General features: G+C 39.7%; 2 long non-coding RNA genes across 2 annotated transcripts in view; one reads left to right on the top strand and one right to left on the bottom strand.

Annotated features, from left to right (window-relative positions):
- Positions 1 to 14,020, top strand: part of LOC133540587 (uncharacterized) — an 80,559-nt gene extending 66,539 nt beyond the window's left edge. The window contains exon 3 of the long non-coding RNA XR_009803671.1: positions 10,366 to 14,020. This is a non-coding gene — a long non-coding RNA (uncharacterized LOC133540587). The remainder of the gene's footprint in view (positions 1 to 10,365) is intronic.
- LOC133540588 (uncharacterized) overlaps positions 1 to 15,283 on the bottom strand; it is a 150,978-nt gene extending 135,695 nt beyond the window's left edge. Inside the window, exon 1 of the long non-coding RNA XR_009803672.1 lies at positions 15,124 to 15,283. This is a non-coding gene — a long non-coding RNA (uncharacterized LOC133540588). The remainder of the gene's footprint in view (positions 1 to 15,123) is intronic.
- Positions 15,284 to 18,225: the final 2,942 nt, after the last annotated feature.

Genomic DNA, 18,225 nt, shown 5'->3' with positions numbered 1-18,225 from the left:
AAGTTGATATAGAGCCTTAAGCGTTAAAGGCAAAAAATAGATACAAATAAAATAAAGTAATTAATTTATTTTATTTGTATTTATATTTTGCCTTTAACGCTTAAGTCTCTATATCAACTTCAGATCCATCCGTTGATTATAAATTTTTATAATTGTTTTTTTTTTTAACACTTTTATGAGTGGGACCCTTTTGGATTTCCAATGTCAGTGGGATTTTTATTTTTTTAAACTGTCAGTACTCAAAAAGTATTAATGAATTATAATCAATGGTGTTATTGACCTATTTAAGGCTCAAATTACTTCACATTAAACATTCGACTTTAAAAAAAAAACAATTGTGGAAAATATTGCATATTTTGTCTTTCTGCCATAAAAACTGGGGTTTGACAAAAAGGGCTTAAAAGAGGTTTACAATTTTTTTAAATAAAATGAAAAAATGTCTACCAACAGACCTGAAGTTAATCCTGAAGATTGTCCTGAAGCGTTAAAAAAATAAATAAAAAATTGTGTGTGTATATATATATATATATATATATATATATATATATATATATATATATATACATATACACACACACACATATACACAAACATATATATATACACACACACATATATACAAATATATATATACATACATACACATACATATGTATATATATATATATATATATATATATATATATATATATATATACACACATATATACATACATACACACATATATACACATATATACATACATACACACATATATACACATATATACATACATACACACATACATACACACATATACATACATACACACATATACACACAGACATACATATACATATATATATATATATATATATATGACTTATATTTAACATTTTAATTGACCCAACACTAAATCGGCCCTAGTGTGTGAATTTTGTCTGTCTATCTATGTTGGCCATGTGATGAGGTAGCGACTTGTCCAGAGTGTATACCGCCTTCCACCTGAATGCAGCTCAGATAAGCTCCAGCGACCCCCCGCCACCCCAAATGGGACAAGCGGTAGGAAATGGATGGATGGATGACTGAGACACTTCCAGGTCACCAGGACCAAACTTGAGGGGAACCCTAAAAAGGTTAAAAAATAAAAAATAAAATCTATATATACGTAGAATTTTTTTTTTTAATGAAAAAAAGCAGAATGGCCCCCGCATGCTTTGATTTTCATTGTGCGGCCCCTCAGTAGAAAAAGCCTGGACACCCGTGCTGTATTGTATCACGACTAAAGTATTGTGATACATATCGCCAATAGCCAACCCTAACAACAAGGAACTATTTGTGTTGTGCTTGACGAAACAATTTAAGGGGAAGCATTCCTGACAAAAAAAAAAAAAAAAACTTTTTTGGCTGCTTTGTACATTTCCGTCATTTTTCTCAGCTATGTTCTTGCAAGTGATATACCAATTTATCTGCATATCCATGGAGGATAGGTGTGCGTTAAATGGCGTAATCGAGCATGAAAATTCCTCAAGTTTCATGTCGTTGTGGACTTTAGGCTTGTACTGAGTTCAGTTCTCAGTGCATTTCATGGCACTGAAGTCTAAGGTGTCAGTAATTGCTATTTTTCAGCAGTGCAGCATTCGGGTTTCACAAGGTGCTAATTTACTTGAACATTGAGCTTTATGCGGATTTTCCCAGTCTCTCTTTGTCTTTAAATGCTTGCATCGCTCCGACAAGTGACAATATTCAGTTAGCTCACATTTGTAACCTCAGCAAAACCATCCTCTCAGTATGAGCTATATTTGGACAGCATGTTAACCAAAAAGTGTTCGCTCCAAACGGCCTCAGCGGTGGCTCAGATGTCTGTTTTGAGCAGAGAGAGACACACCCAGAGGATGGATATAATTAAGACGAGTGACGTTTCTGTGAGTATGGCGAGTTAGTTTGTTCTGGGTGGTCTAGCTCGACATGTTTGGAAGGAGTGTTATGACGCACGGGCCACCTTTATGGTAAAAATGCAGACACGAACGAAACAAAAATGACCGTAGTCAGCACAATCAAACATAAAACGGGGACTTTTTTTTAAAAGCACATAAGCGAGTCCCTACTCTGAGATACTCAGGGTTTTTTAGAATCAAACCAGTGATTTCAATGCAACTTTGATGCTTTAAAATAGAGATGTCCGATAATGGCTTATTTGCCGATATCCCGATATTGTCTAACTCTTAATTACCGATTCCGATATCAACCGATACCGATATACACAGTCGTGGAATTAACACATTATTATGCCTAATTTTGTTGTGATGCCCCGCTGGATGCATTCAACAATTTAACAAGGTTTTCCAAAATAAATCAACTCAAGTTATGGAAAAAAATGCCAACATGGCACTGCCATATTTATAATTGAAGTGCATTATTTTTTTTAACATGTCTCAAAACAGCAGCTTGAAATTTGGGACATGCTCTCCCTGAGACAGCATGAGGAGGTTGAGGTGAGGGCGCGGGAGGTGTATATTGTGGCGTCTAGGAAGAGTTAGTGCTGTAAGGGATTCTGGGTATTTGTTCTGTTGTGTTTATGTTGTGTTACGGTGCGGATGTTCTCCCGAAATAGGTTTGTCATTCTTGTTTGGTGTGGGTTCACAGTGTGGTGCATATTTGTAACAGTGTTAAAGTTGTTTATACGGCCACCCTCAGTGTGACCTGTATGGCTGTTGGCCAAGTATGCCGTGCATTCACTTGTGTGTGTGAAAAGCCGTAGATATTACGTGACTGGGCCGGCACGCAAAGGCATTCATTGCCTTTAAGATTTACTGGCACTCTATACTTTGAAAAGTCACAAATTTTACTTTTTGAATGCGATAATTTTGAAACCGATGCCGATAATGTCTGATATTACATTTAAAGCGTTTATCGACCGATGATATCGGCAGTCCAATATTAGATAGATGGATAGATAGATAGATAGATAGATAGATAGATAGATAGATAGATAGATAGATAGATAGATAGATAGATAGATAGATAGATAGATAGATAGATGGATAGATGGACAGATAGATAGATAGACAGATAGTACTTTATTTATTCCGTAAGGAGAGTTCTTTCAGGAAAATTAAAATTTTCAGCACAATCCCATTCAAGATCAGACAAACATCACAGGGAGACAGAACAGGATCGCTGATGGGTCTGCCGGCTTCCAGCGCCCCTTACAGAAAAGATGAGATACAGGTAAACAAGGCAGGGAATGGGAGAAAAAAAAAAAAAGAAAAGAAAAAGAAGATTAAAATAAAATTTTAAAAATCGGTCTTAGCCTGGGCCCTGGAGAGGGGGTGCAGACTGAGGCCAAGGGAAAAAAACAACTCAGCCATAGAACACATACCTCTTACATTATCGGACATCCCTAGTTTTTAGAATCAAACAAGTAATTTCAATGCAACTTTGATGCTTTAAAACAGGGGTCCCCAAACTACGGCCCGCCAGCGTCCAAAATGCGGCCCGCTGGGAGTCCCAAATTAAAAAATAAAAATGTATATTAAAAAATTTAAATATAATTTTTTTTCAAATCTGTCCTTTATAATCCATTATCTACCGCTTGTTACTCTTGGTGTCTCCTAGCCACTCAGGCAAATCAAATTGTCTAAAAATGCATTTTCCCATCGATAACGTGACATCATCGCGCTCAGAACATATATAAATATATACATAGCCCGGCCCCCGACCACATTTTTTTAACCCAATGCGGCCCATGAGTCAAAAAGTTTGCACAATTTTGTTTAGAAAAAACATTTAGTTTTTAAAAAGAACGCATCATAGCCCTCATTTACCCGGGAGCTGGACTCGTAACTCTCATAATGTTTGTTTTCCTCAGCTCATTCCCGCCCTAGATCGTTTGTCAGCGCTGTGATTAAAAAAAAGTTTATTGATGATTTCAAGCCGCGTTATTGCCTCTCTGACCCCGCTGTCGGAGACGAGAAAAATGAGGACGGGATCACTCGTGAATTTGTCGAGCTGACAAAGCAGCACACCGGCAAATTAAGTGACCGCCAAAGGATGCTGTGTTTGTTTGTAATGTATAATGATCGTAAGAGTAAAACAATGCCACACATGTTATTTGGAGGAGGGAAAAAATGTGATTCAAACATTGTTTTTATAAACCGTTTGTCAAAAAGGAGTACGGCCAAAGAAGCCCACAGCACGGGGTGGAAGTTTGAAGCGGTCATTGTGGCTGCCAGCATTGAGCTGGCAGCCACAGTAGCAACGATTACGATACCATTCGGTTAAAAAGGGGGCCCGAAAGCTGCGGGTGGTCCCGTGATTTGTGATGATTGGAAGAAAATGTAAGTTACAAAAAAAAGAAAATTTTGCGACAGATTTTAAGTTCTGGCAAGGCAGCAACACAAAAGGCGATTGGAAATGCATATTAAAAATAAAAATGATGTGTATATTCCACTGTCATGGTCGTGTTAATACGCTGGGGCCCCCGATATTGATGGCGTAATGCACTGATTGGTGTTCGTAGCTGTCAATCACAGACAGCCCTGCTTCCTCTAGCCACGCTTGCCAACCCTCCCAATTTGTCCGGGAGACTCCCGAATTGCAGTGCCTCTCCCGAAAATCTCCCGGGGGACTCCATTCTGCCAAATTCCTCCCGATTTCCACCTGGACGACAATATTGGGGGAGTGCCTTAAAGGGACTGCCTACAACCTGTCGTCACGTCCGCTTTTCGTCCATACAAACAGCGCGTTGGGCCAGACACATAATATATGCAGCTTTAACACACACAAATTAGTGAATGCGAGGCATAGTTGTTCAATAGCCATACAGGTCACACTGAGGGTGGCCGTATAAACAACTTTAACATTGTTACAAATATGCGCCACACTGTGAACCCACACCAAGCAAGAATGACAAACACATTTTGGGAGAACAGCCGCACCGTAACACAACATAAACACAACAGAACAAATACCCAGAACCCCTTGCAGCACTAATTTTTCACTAACTCAAGGTTGGCAAGTAGTCCTCCTGTGTCCACGGACTTATTCCCGGAGTGTATAAACATCACCAAAAGCACCCCAAAAAAATATTTTGAGAAAATATTTTTATATACAGTATTATGATTTCAACCTAATCATTATTGCCACATGTGTCGTGTACTGGCTGTGACAGCTGACACAAAACATTATTCTCTCAATGGACTCTTATTACCCTAGTCCGTTTTTTTAATCCGAATTTTAGAAATTACGAATCGATTTAGAACTGCGATTTGAATGTGAATGGATTGTTTATCATTCCTACCTTTGACTTTATTAAGATACATTTAGAGTTAGTAGTTGTGATTGGTATCAGTTGATATCACTCGATAGGAATCGGCAGCATAAAACTTGGAGTGGCACACTCCTCTTATTAACAAAAACAGCTACAACATTATGGGATAGAAATGGAAATGATTTATTGTCAAGTCTTATAACATGCACAAGACACATAAGAACTGAAAAGTACATTTTCGGGCCAGTCTCCCTAAGAGCAGACATACGTTATAGGGAAACATAGACGGAACCGCCAACGGATCAGCTATTTTTACGGCGCTCCTTAAAAAAAGGTGGGGAAAAAGGTGATATTGGGAAAGGGGGTCCAGGCTGATTCCAAGGGGGAAAAAAACAATTTGCAATAAACACATTACATTTAATCAAGACAAATAAATCGAACAGAGGGGTGTGGTGGAGGGGTGGGTTTGGGTTTGGAGCCCTGGAAGGCCCCGAGGGAAAAAACAAGCGGCGGTGAAGGTGTGGGGTGGGGGAGAGGAGGTGTGTGCGTGTGTGTGACGGTGTACTGTTTTGGTAGAAAGAGGCCGATCTAAAAAAGTTCAACTCCAGGTGTCGTTGAAAAGGGAGGGAGGTCAAAAGCGTCCATCATTGAGGTGTCCTCGGGGGTGTTTTTTGGAACAGCCTGGTCCTCGAGGCCATTCAAGGGAATCAAATCTTAGATTAGGATGTTCGTTTTTCGCGAACAGACAAAACAATGGCTTGTCTGTTCTTAGTCCAACCTTCCTTTTGATTCATCTTGCGATTTAGTTCAGAAATCGCCATTATTCGGATGCCACTGCAGTGGTACCTCGGTTTCCGCTCCAAAAAAAAAATAAAAATATCAGACAAAGACTAAATCGTACGAAAACCTCTCTCTTACTTTGTTTTCGAGAAGTCTTGGGCAGCAGAAAATCTTCCATTTCTCCTGTGGCTGCCCCACTCGCTTTTATTTTAAACATCAAAGCCAAGTCGGGAACAATTGAGGCAATTTTTCATCCGACCAAGGTCAATCATTGTTCTCCGTCTACTATCCTGCTCGGAGGAATTCTGGAGAAATATATTTCAACTGGCAAGTCTCTTTTGTAGCGAGCCACCTTTCACACGTTTAAAGAGCGATTCTGTGTTTGCGGATTGTGTCCAAAATTTATTGGAATGATCCAGTTAATTTATTACCAACGGCAGCGTTAGTGTGTGCACCGCGTCCGCCCCTTTCAATAACAAAAGACTTTGAAAGAAAAGAAGGGGTTGATGAAAGCATAAAAAAAAAAAAAAAAGATCCTTGAAATTGGCCTTTGCATCTGCATGCAAATTTGTACTTTCAGATCAGGGTTCGGGTTGTGTACGCAAACCCCAAAAAGGGCCCCGGTCGAGACACGCACAAACGCAGCATATGTACTCGGATATCTTTAGAAGGAAGAACTTGCTCTCACCACATGAAACCGTAACCTCTTTGTCGAATGTTTGCCAAGGTTACGCCAAAAGGATGGGGTGGGGAGAAAAAAAAGCTCTCTGGGGAACTTCTCTTAAGTATTGTGTTCAAAGTGGCTTAAAATACATTTTTAAATATTATATTCCACTGCACTTTGAATAGGCTTAGCGGCCACAAAGGAGCCTGGGCGCTGACACACAATAGGAGACAAGTCGGAGCTTTCTGAATAGGGCCCCCTTTTCAAACCGGGTGGGTCACTCAACTCACTGGTTTTCGCGTATAATCTCTTCAAATGGTGTTTTTTTTTCTTTTCTAACTATATTAAAGCATATCTGTGACGCATCAGCTCCACTGTAGAAAAGGGATTCATATGGCCCCATTGCTGGATGGATCTCGCATAGTACAGTCTGCTGAAAATAATGGAAAGCGCCACTCTACAGAGAAACGATGTGGTCAAGGTTGGAAATGCCACAAAACACATTTTAAGGTATTAAAGTTAAGTTAAAGTACCAATGATTGTCACACACACACTAGGTGTGGTGAAATTCGTCCTCTGCATTTGACACATCCCCTTGTTCACACCCTGGGAGGTGAGGGGAGCAGTGAGCAGCAGCAGTGGCCACGCCCAGGAATCATTTTGGTGATTTAACCTCCAATTCCAATCCTTGATGCTGAGTAGCCAAGCAGGGTCCCATGTTTATAGTCTTTGGTATGACTCGGCCGGGGTTTGAACTCACAACCTACCGATCTCAGGGCGGAGACTCTAACCACTAGGTCACTGAGTAGGTGTAGACAACACTCTACTGCCATCTGGCGGCTGAAGTGGATAGTGCACCCTCTTCATTTGTCACGTTTAATGTGTCAGATAAACCGTCACAAATGGGGGCCATATGAATTCCATTTCCAGTTTATATCCTCCTGGGGAACCAGTGCCCTCTACGGTGGACATTTGTAGACATGCAAGTTGTAAGTAGGGATATTCCCATCAAGGTTGTATGCTGCCGATTCTGATACCGATCATCAATGCGTAAGATCGGCTGATACCAATACTGATCACATGTATTAACTGTAAAAATATTCAATGTATTTATGGTGAGTGATATTTAGAGTTCAACAATATCAACACAATATTCAAAGGAATTCCTCATTCCCCGTCAGATTGAAGTCAATACTACACAATAACTAAACAAAAACAAAACTAGTATCTACTACGCATTTAAAGTTCTTTAAATTCTTTCCCCTCGTAGGTCTCCTGTGTTCAGGAACTTATTCTTGGAGTGTGTAAACATGAACAAAAAAAACACAAACATGATTGTAGTATGTGTTGTGTTCTTGCTGCGACACTTCTGACACAACAATAGTTGCTGTTATAATATTTTCTCAATAGACTCTTATTAAAGCTACTTCTTAATTTCATGGTAGTAGCAGCTTAATTTCTGGTATAATGCAGTCTTATCTACAAGTACTTATTTCTGGGAGTTGTTTAAAGCTGGGGTTCCTAACCATTTTGACCTCGGGGCCCAGCGTTTCCACTTCAGAGGGGGTAATCCTAGTATTCAATAATTATATCTAAACTACTTACGAGTTAAAACATTATCAAACGATATTAAAACATGTGTTAATCATAAAGATTAGTATCAAGGCTTAGGTCAGGCTGATTAAAAAAATAAATATGAATCAAATATACTGCATAAAAAGGGACTCATGAAAACTTGTAAAAACGTGATAGTACTTACAATTACGCTGTGCTAAAATACATGAATTCTAACAAAATTAATAATAAAAATAATGTTTCTTAAATAAACTGTCCTACTTTGCAAATGAAAATACAGCTTAGTTTAGTTTAGTCTTTATTTAAAGGGACAATGCACAGAAACATTAAGCTCAAAGACAGATATGTTCTGTACCAGATTATAGCTAAATAGCTAATTTCCATCTGCAGTCCCTGGCTACCTGAATTAAAGGGATAATAAAATCATACCATGCCACGTAATCAAATTAAGAAAAGTCATAAAATGCCCTTTCATGGACACATACTTAATATACAATACAACCACATCTCATTTACATCACACAAAGAAAATACATGCTCTTGCTCACATAGTCATCATTTGTAAAATCAACCATGATTTTAACAGACACACCTCACAATTTACAACAAAAATGTTGTCATGGATGAATATAATACTCATTAAGTTGATCTGTCAAACATAGTGGCCACCTTAGTGACCGTGTGAGCAGCTTTGATTGCTCCAAAGCCACTTTAGTCATCATTTTTGCGCTTAAACTTGTCCATGACTTTAGCTCCAGGGTTCTTCCATTTGTTTGAGATTAGTATTACTGCCACAAGTGGTGGACATGTGTATTACAACCGAGTACTGCTTTTTTTGGCGGCTGTCACGCCAAATTTCTTCCCCCCTACAAAAACCTCGCCCCCGGAAGAAATTTGGCGTGACAGCCCCACCAATGCCTGAAGGACCCCAATGAGGGCGTGACAATACCAAGTTATATGACTCTTAAGGGTTACAGCTGCAAAATTAGCAGAGCAAAAATAGCTTGAAAGGTTAGCATGCTGGAATGCTAATATTTTTTCCTCACCGTTAAGGGTTACAGCTGCAAAATTAGAGCTTGAAAGGTTAGCATACTGAAATGCTAATATTTTTTCCTCACCGTTATTTTTCACCTATGACAATCAGCCAATTATAATGCTTTTAAAACAGGCAGCTGTGTGGGCTGCTTTAAAGTCCTTCCACCCTCATTGGGGTCCTTCAACTAGTTTCTTCCGGGGGGAAGGTTTTTGTAGGGGGGAAGAAATTTGGCGTGACCCGGCCCTAATGGCTACAAAACACTGGTTTAAAGCTAACTTAGCGATTAGCTTAGCTGCTAGCATGCCTACTCATGGCTCGGTGTGTAACATGTTTGGCCTCGTCCTCTAGTGATACTTGATAATGAAACTTAGGATACTAAGAAATCTAGTTTACTTTCCGTAATGGTGGTGAAAATTATTAACTTAGGAGAGCGGGTCCATACTTTGTATGGAAAGACATAATTAGGGGGACTAAAAATAAACTCTGTCAGAGGGGTTCGGCATCGGCAATGGCGATCAGATACTTTTTCACGAAAATCGGCCGATCAATCGACATCCCTTTTTGTAACTCTGACAAAAGAAAAATAAAGTACTCATGTCCACTATAGTGGACGCTGGTTCTCAGAAGGTTACAAGAAAATGCAGCACCGACACGCAAAGCTACGCAATAGGACTTCTCTAGATTTTTGGCCCACACACAAAGAGTACAGGTTTTTCTTGGATGAAAGGAAGACAAATCTTACACAAATGTAGGCTCTTTAACTTTGTTTCAAAAGACCACCCAGAGTGTTTATTAGGTACTTAGACGGCTGGTTGTACGTATAAAAACAGCGTGATTTATATTGCGGAGATGAAGGTCCGAGTTGAGTTGTCTTACACTCTATCAAATAATTCTAAACCCTCATTACGACTACAAACGTGGATGGTATCAAAGGGAAATTGTATGTTTCAGATCTGCTTCATCACTCCGTGTGTGTGTGTGTGTATTCAGTGACATTTTAATAGCGTGCATTACACCTAAAATTATCCTTCTTCTTGTTTTGTTTGTTTTCTGCCCAGGTCCAGACGTGATGGAGGCGCACTCACACAACGATATCTTGAGTCTGTCTGTGGTCTACCGCCAGGATACTCCCCCCTCCGCCCCTCCTAAGCATCCCTGCATTTTCCACCGCACGCACGCCACACACACACATATACTGGTTATTATTTAGAATGGGGACCACATTTTTGATCATGACTTGTGGGGACCACCCTACTACAGGTTGTGGAGGCATAAAAAATACGTAAAATGGCCACTGCCCAGTTAGCTCATACACGTCTTTAAATCTCTGGATTGAAAAAGTAATGTGCTGATCATTCTTACTGTGGAACCTGGGGAAAAATAGTTAATATGGTTCATGGGGACCGAATTTAAATTATTTTGCATAATTCACACAAATTTGTACGTGACTACTGAGGACCATTTAAAAAAAAAAATAAAGTTCAAATTAGTTTTACTTTTTAGTTTTCAGTAAACATGTTTTATGGGCCAAAGCACTAAGGCATCTTCAGAATGGATCTGACTATCGTTTAAAAAGGTTTCCCTTTTTTTGTCCCCATACTGTCAGAGGTCCCCTAAAGGTGACTGTGTAAACAGAGTGATGTCCCCATTAAGTAAGCATTGTCAGAACACACACACACACACACATACATGGGTGGCATAGCTCGGTTGGTAGAGTGGCCGTGCCAGCAACTTGAGGGTTGCAGGTTCGATTCCCGCTTCCGCCATCCTAGTCACTGCCGTTGTGTCCTTGGGCAAGAAACTTTACCCACTTGCTCCTAGTGCCACCCACACTGGTTTAAATGTAACTTAGATATTGGGTTTCGCTATGTAAAGCGCTTTGAGTCACTAGAGAAAAGCGCTATATAAATATAATTCACTTCACTTCACTTCACACACTTGCCTTTAACAGTACAGAGCCATAGAGTAGACGGGTAAAAGGGTTGTGAATGTGAGAAAACATGCCGATTATCCGATGTTTTTATTCAAATGGAATGAAACTGCTGATTTATATAAATATTTTTTTGGAGAAATTTGTATGATTCAGCCCTTTCACAGATTTAGTGAAAACATCCTTTATCAGAGTTGATGTTAAATCCGTCACTTTTTATTTAAAACCATCCCTTCTTTATCGCTGTTAATTGGTTCTGGGGTTGGAAAAAAAAAAAAGAAATTGAGACACATGCGATTCAGAATTCTTATTCACAGTACCACGATTCTAAATCAAATCTCAATTTGGTAAGAATCAATGTTAAACTCCGCACTTATAAGTCAGCAGATGGATAAGCTTTTGTATCCCGTAACCTGTTTTGAAACGGTTTCATTACAATTTCTATACCAAAAGTGTATCGAAAAACGGTTTGAAATGAGAATACACCAAGAATTGGAACCAAATCTAGAGTTCCGAATCTTTCCTGTGATTGTAGACTACAATGGAATCGTCTGCAATGCTGTTTAGTGCAGTTTTAATAAAAAAATAATAGTAAAAAAAAAATATATATATATAATGAGAATCAGCACCTCCAAGTCCGAGTCCATGGTTCTCGCCCGGAAAAGGGTGGAGTGCCATCTCCGGGTTGGGGAGGAGACCCTGCCCCAAGTGGAGGAGTTCAAGTACCTAGGAGTCTTGTTCACGAGTGAGGGAAGAGTGGATCGTGAGATCGACAGGCGGATCGGTGCGGCGTCTTCAGTAATGCGGACGTTGTACCGATCCGTTGTGGTGAAGAAGGAGCTGAGCCGGAAGGCAAAGCTCTCAATTTACCGGTCGATCTACGTTCCCATCCTCACCTATGGTCATGAGCTTTGAGTCATGACCGAAAGGATAAGATCACGGGTACAAGCGGCCAAAATGAGTTTCCTCCGCCGTGTGGCGGGGCTCTCCCTTAGAGATAGGGTGAGAAGCTCTGCCATCCGGGAGGAGCTTAAAGTAAAGCCGCTGCTCCTTCACATCGAGAGGAGCCAGATGAGGTGGTTCGGGCATCTGGTCAGGATGCCACCCGAACGCCTCCCTAGGGAGGTGTTTAGGGCACGTCCAACCGGTAGGAGGCCACGGGGAAGACCCAGGACACGTTGGGAAGACTATGTCTCCCGGCTGGCCTGGGAACGCCTCGGGATCCCCCGGGAAGAGCTAGACGTAGTGGCTGGGGAGAGGGAAGTCTGGGTTTCCCTGCTTAGGCTGTTGCCCCCGCGACCCGACCTCGGATAAGCGGAAGATGATGGATGGATGGATATATATATATATAGATTTATATACTATACTCAATGTTTCTGTGGTTTATCCGTTATACAGTGCTCAATACCGGGGTAGAGCAGAATATACTGTACGTTAGGTCAGGAAAAAACAAGAGGCTTTATCATCCCGACAAGCCTGTTTCGCAGGTTTCCCTTTGTATAAAATCTCCTGACGCGCAGGGAAACCTGCGAAAGGGATGATATAGCCTCGTGTTTTTTCCTGACCTTATTGAAAATATAATTAATACATATATATATATATATATATATATATATATATATACATGTTCATAGTTAGAGCAAGAAAAAATGTTTACGGCCTTCCAGGCAAAGTTTTAATGTCATGAAAGCCCTCTAGACATGAAATAACACCCCTTTAGTCACGTTTACACTGTTTAATCTAAGGTTGCCTGGGGCTGAGCCAATCAGTGGCCACACAACTAAACATCACACTCTAATTGCTTTGTTCTCTTCTTGTGGCCAATACTACTGTAGTATTGATATTTTAAGGTCATTTAGCCACTTTTAAGCTTAGACAATGCCTGATTTGGGCCAAACATGTAGAACATGCTTACAAAACCATCTGCAGAGCTGCAAACTTGTAAGCGTGATACGGCGAAGGATTGTACTACGAAATGTGTCTCTTGAGCGTCGTTCTGCAAGTTCGCCTGCACAGGCTTCAACCTTAAGTGCGTGCATGCTTCAACTCTTCTATTTTCAGCCGTCCAAACCAATCTCCTCCAGTTAAACAGCTGCACCGCATGTCCCACAAACCCCCTCCTTAACCGACCCCGCCCACACCGCCCCCTGTCCCGACCGGCGCCCCTTCCAAACCTCAGCATCCTGCATGCGCCCTCCAAAAACACATGACCCTAAATTACGTCTGCCGACCCTTTTCCCCCCTACTTTGCCATAAGATGAGTTCAAAACAGCTCGAATTCATCTGATATATGCCCTAAAACTTTACGCAGCAGAGGACGCGGCCTTTAAGGACATATGTTGCATCCGAAAAGTATCTATTGATTGATTACTTGAAACTTTTATTAGTAGATTGCACAGTACAGTACATATTCCGCACAATTGACACCCGAATAAGTTGTTCAACTTGTTTAAGTTGATTGGCAACAGTAAATTGGCCCTAGTGTGTGAATGTGAGTGTGAATGTTGTCTGTCTATCTGTGTTGGCCATGCGATGAGATGGCGACTTTTCCAGGGTGTAAACCGCCTTCCGCCCGATTTTAGGTGAGATAGGCGCCAGCGCCCCCCGTGACCCTAATAGGGAAAAAGCAGTAGGAAATGGATGGATGGAACTTTTTTACGTCAGGGTCCACGTTAATCAATTCATGGTATTCACAGTGCTTCACTTTTACCCTATTTTGTTATGTTAAAACAGTGGTCCCCAACCACCGGGCTGCAGAAGAATGTTTTATTCATTTTTATTTATTTGTTTTAATTCAATCCAATCCAATCCAATCCACTTTATTTATATAGCACATTTAAACAACAATAACGTTTCCAAAGTGCTGCACAGCCATGTTAAAAACAATTGTAAAAAAAAAATAATAAAATTGAATAAAAAAAGTATATATATATATATATATTATGCTCCACCAATGACTGAATAAAAACCAAAAATAAATAAATATAAAACCAATAAAAACACTATAAAAACAAATATGATTAAAAACTAAATCAACATAAAAAACACAACATACACTTACAATTAGTGCACCAACCACAAAAACCTCCCTTTTTAATGACAAAAACGTCCTTTTTTCATGACAAAGGAAAAAATAAAGACATGACACATGAGGACATGACGGACACATTGTGCTCACTCAGGGCTTGTTTAATGCTACTATGCCTCTTGGGTTTTTTAGTCTATTCGTGCCCGCTTTTAGCACCCTGTAGCGTCTGCAGTAGTTCTAGGTGGCAGTGCCCTGGGTGGAATGGGTCTTTCAGGATGCTCTGTGCTTTCCTGAGACGGCGGGGGATGTACAGGTCAGCCAGGGAGGGGAGGGGGGGAGGGGGGGGGCTAAATAGGAAGCTCGTTATTCCCATCCCTGATGCTCAGCGACAGAGTGTGATTTCCGGCTTTTAAAGCACTTGAGATGCTGTTTGCTACTGGATGCGTCTTAGCGATGCTGCCAAATGTAAATGACACTGATCGCGTGGAAGACTGTAGGGCGTGTTGGCCTGGTGACGATAACCACAAAGAGCGTCTATTTCTATGTTCCCCCTGAGGGGTATCTTGCAGCATTTTAGTCGGGAGTTCGTGTGATGGAGAAAGCAACAGCGGACGTTGTTCCCGCCATCCTCTGCACGCAGCCTAGTGGCTATTACCCCTTCTCCCTCACTGTCAGTTATTCTCTCACGACCTCATTAACTATTGCTAGTTCACATGGCCTTGAAATGCTCAAATGTTGCCGTTTACACCTCTGCAAACTGCAACCACAATAACAACCGTATTGTCAAATGATGACCTTGCTTAAGGTGTCATAAATTCACACGAATTCTAAATAAGGTAGAATAATGAGCGTACTCACTATTCAGACAGGGATGTGTCCAATGTGCATCCTTTCCTGTCTCTGTGTCTGTCTGTAATTGCAGGGCAGCAGATGAAGAGAGATGACATTCCAGCTGTGACAAGACAGAGGAAGTCAACACACACACACACACATACAGCCAGAGGGGTGTGAGCAGGTGAGCATTAAGTCAGGCAACTAAACAGATCACGTCACGGGCTGATATCAGCAGACAGACAGAGGAGGCCAGTCTGTACCTGCAGGCAGTCAGCAGCACCCTGGCCAGGAATGTCCTCCCACTTGTGAGACCTGCATGGCACCAGACTTTAGTCGACGACATCAACGTGCAAACGGGTTAATTGTACCACTGACACTTCCTTAGAAATCTTCTCAAATTCCTTGTTGTGCAGCTTTTGGGGGGGGGGGGGGGGGGGGGGAACAACGCAGTGACATTTAGTTGCATAAATAACACTTCATTTTCACCAAAACTGAAATAAAATAAATAAATGTAACATAATTTAGAATATTCTAATATAGATGTTAACTATTTTTGTTTTATATTTAATTTTTTTTTATTAATCAATCCAACAAAACAATACACAGCAGTACCATAATAATGCAATCCAATTCAAAACCCAGCAACATTCAGAATAGCAAAAAAACTGAGCAATTGAGAAAATGAATTATTTACAATATTTTAATAATTTCTTAAAAATAAGTAATAGTACTTTTTTTTTTTTCTTTTTTACAATATTGGCTTACAACAAGTAGTGTCAGTGCTATGACAACAATAAATAACCTCGGCAATATAAGTGGACCTGCCTGGACACATACCTATTTCATACTTAGCAATTCATTAGAACTAAAATAGCAGAAAAATGCTATTAATAAAAAAATATTCAAACATTTTTTTACAGCTTTTAAGAAAATCATGACGGCCACAATGACACTCAGAAGAAAGCAGACCTTTATCGAATTTGCACATTCATTTTCTACTTTCTGCATGTGCCTCATAAGAGTCATGGACAATTGTGCAGAGTAAATATTAACAGGCATGGGAAAATCAAGTGAGCCAATCTGAGAGTGTATACGAAGCAACAATATAACATTTTACCATAAAATAAAAGGTAAAACATTAAATAAATATTTATCATATTTTAGTTAATTCCTAATAATATAAATACATGTTTACATATCAGTATTATTACATAATGTTGCATTTATTTTTATGGTACGTTGGCTTGTAACAAAGAGGGGCATTGCCATGGCAACCCTACATTTCCTCTGTTAAAAAAAAAAAAAAAAAAAAAATCCAGCCTGGACACATCTTTTCCAAACGTAGCGATTTTTTGACAAAAAAAATATAAACAAGTCGAATAACATACCTTTAATATAGAATTATTTTAAAATAAACATTTGCAGATTAAATCATTTTAATCTGAGGTGTCTGAGGTGTTCATTTTCTACTGCTTGTCCCTTTTGGTATTGTATTCATTAAATAAATATCAATAGTATTTTAATTAATAATATATATTAATTTAATCTGAATAATAGGTAATAGTACATTCATGTTTTATAGGACACTAGAGTTTAACCATGTTACCTATCTCCCATAAATCCACCAGCCTTTTTCTTTCTTTACCTTTTTCTTACTTACTGATTCACGAGCAATAAAACAAAAAACAAGTCGTAAAAATTATTATACTAATACAAGTAAATCTTGTGGCCTGCTTCAAAATTCAACTCGAGCCAGGAAATAAAAGGTTATTTAATGACATTAAACCTGAGCAGCAGATTCACATGCAACTTGGATATTGACTACAGGCGCTTCCTTTGTTATTTCCGAGTAATTTAATCGTCCTGTGTTTGAATTTGTTATCCTTAAATGACGAGGACGAGTGATATCGATTACTGAGACTTGCTCTGCCGGTTTGCTACTGTGAGAACGCCACAAAGCACCTTTCATATGCTGTATTTTGGGTTATTCACAGTGTAATATATCAGCCCCTCAAACAATGCGCCATGTCACGTTTTCCTATTTTTGTTTGAAATCCTGTGCTTTTTGAGGTCAACGTCACGAGAAACACTTAAAACACTGATCACAAATTCATAAAATCTCAAGTTGATTCGATGTTACTGAAAAAATAAGCCTCGAAACAACCCGAATTATTGCCGTAACTTTCTGAAAAAGCTGCTGTGACGTTAGGCCTTTTAGGCCTGAATCACACAAAAAGCCCACCAAATCCTAAAAATGACTAATAATTAGTTTTAACTAATTAAAACAGTAAAGTATTTTGACAACGAGCTCTTAGTACTTTTGAGTCCGTACAGTATAAAACAAGTAAAACATCAATACAGTATTTGTTCTCCATTTTTTGTTGAAATCGAAAGCTTTTTGAGGCGAAGGTTAAAAAGAAATATTTGAAACATTGAAAACAAATTCATAAACTCAAGTTAAAGGCCTACTGAAATGAGATTTTCTTTTTTAAACGGGGATAGCAGGTCCATTCTATGTGTCAAACTTGATCATTTCGCGATATAGCCATATTTTTGATGAAAGGATTTAGTAGAGAACATCGACGATAAAGTTTGCAACTTTAGGTGGCTAATAAAAAAGCCTTGCCTTTACCGGAAGTAGCAGATGATGTGCACGTGACGTCACTGGTTGTAGGGCTCCTCACATTGTTTACAATCATAGCCAGCAGCAGCTAGAGCTATTCGGACCGAGAAAGCGACAATTTCCCCATTAATTTGAGGATGAAAGATTTGTGGATGAGGAAATTTAGAGTGAAAGCCTAGAAAAAGAAAAAAAAAAGGCGAGTGAAAAGAGAGCGATTCAGATGTTTTTAGACACATTTACTAGGATAATTCTGGGAAATCCCTGATCTGCCTAGTGTGTTGCTAGTGTTTTAGTGAGTTAAATAGTACCTTAAAGTCGTAGGGGTGTGGCCATGGGTGTTTTGACGCCATAGTCTCTGAGAGAAGTCACGGCAGCTGCAGGACGACGCTGGCTCCGCTGATCTCCGGTAAGAGGCGACTTATTTCCACATTTTTCTCACTGAAAACTGCCGGTTGACATGTAGTTGGGATCCATGTTCGCTTGACCGCTCTGATCCATAGTAA

The sequence above is a fragment of the Nerophis ophidion genome, linkage group LG22 (genome assembly GCF_033978795.1).
Source record: "Nerophis ophidion isolate RoL-2023_Sa linkage group LG22, RoL_Noph_v1.0, whole genome shotgun sequence".
Taxonomy (NCBI): domain Eukaryota; kingdom Metazoa; phylum Chordata; class Actinopteri; order Syngnathiformes; family Syngnathidae; genus Nerophis; species Nerophis ophidion.
This window is presented reverse-complemented; position numbering and strand designations above follow the sequence as displayed.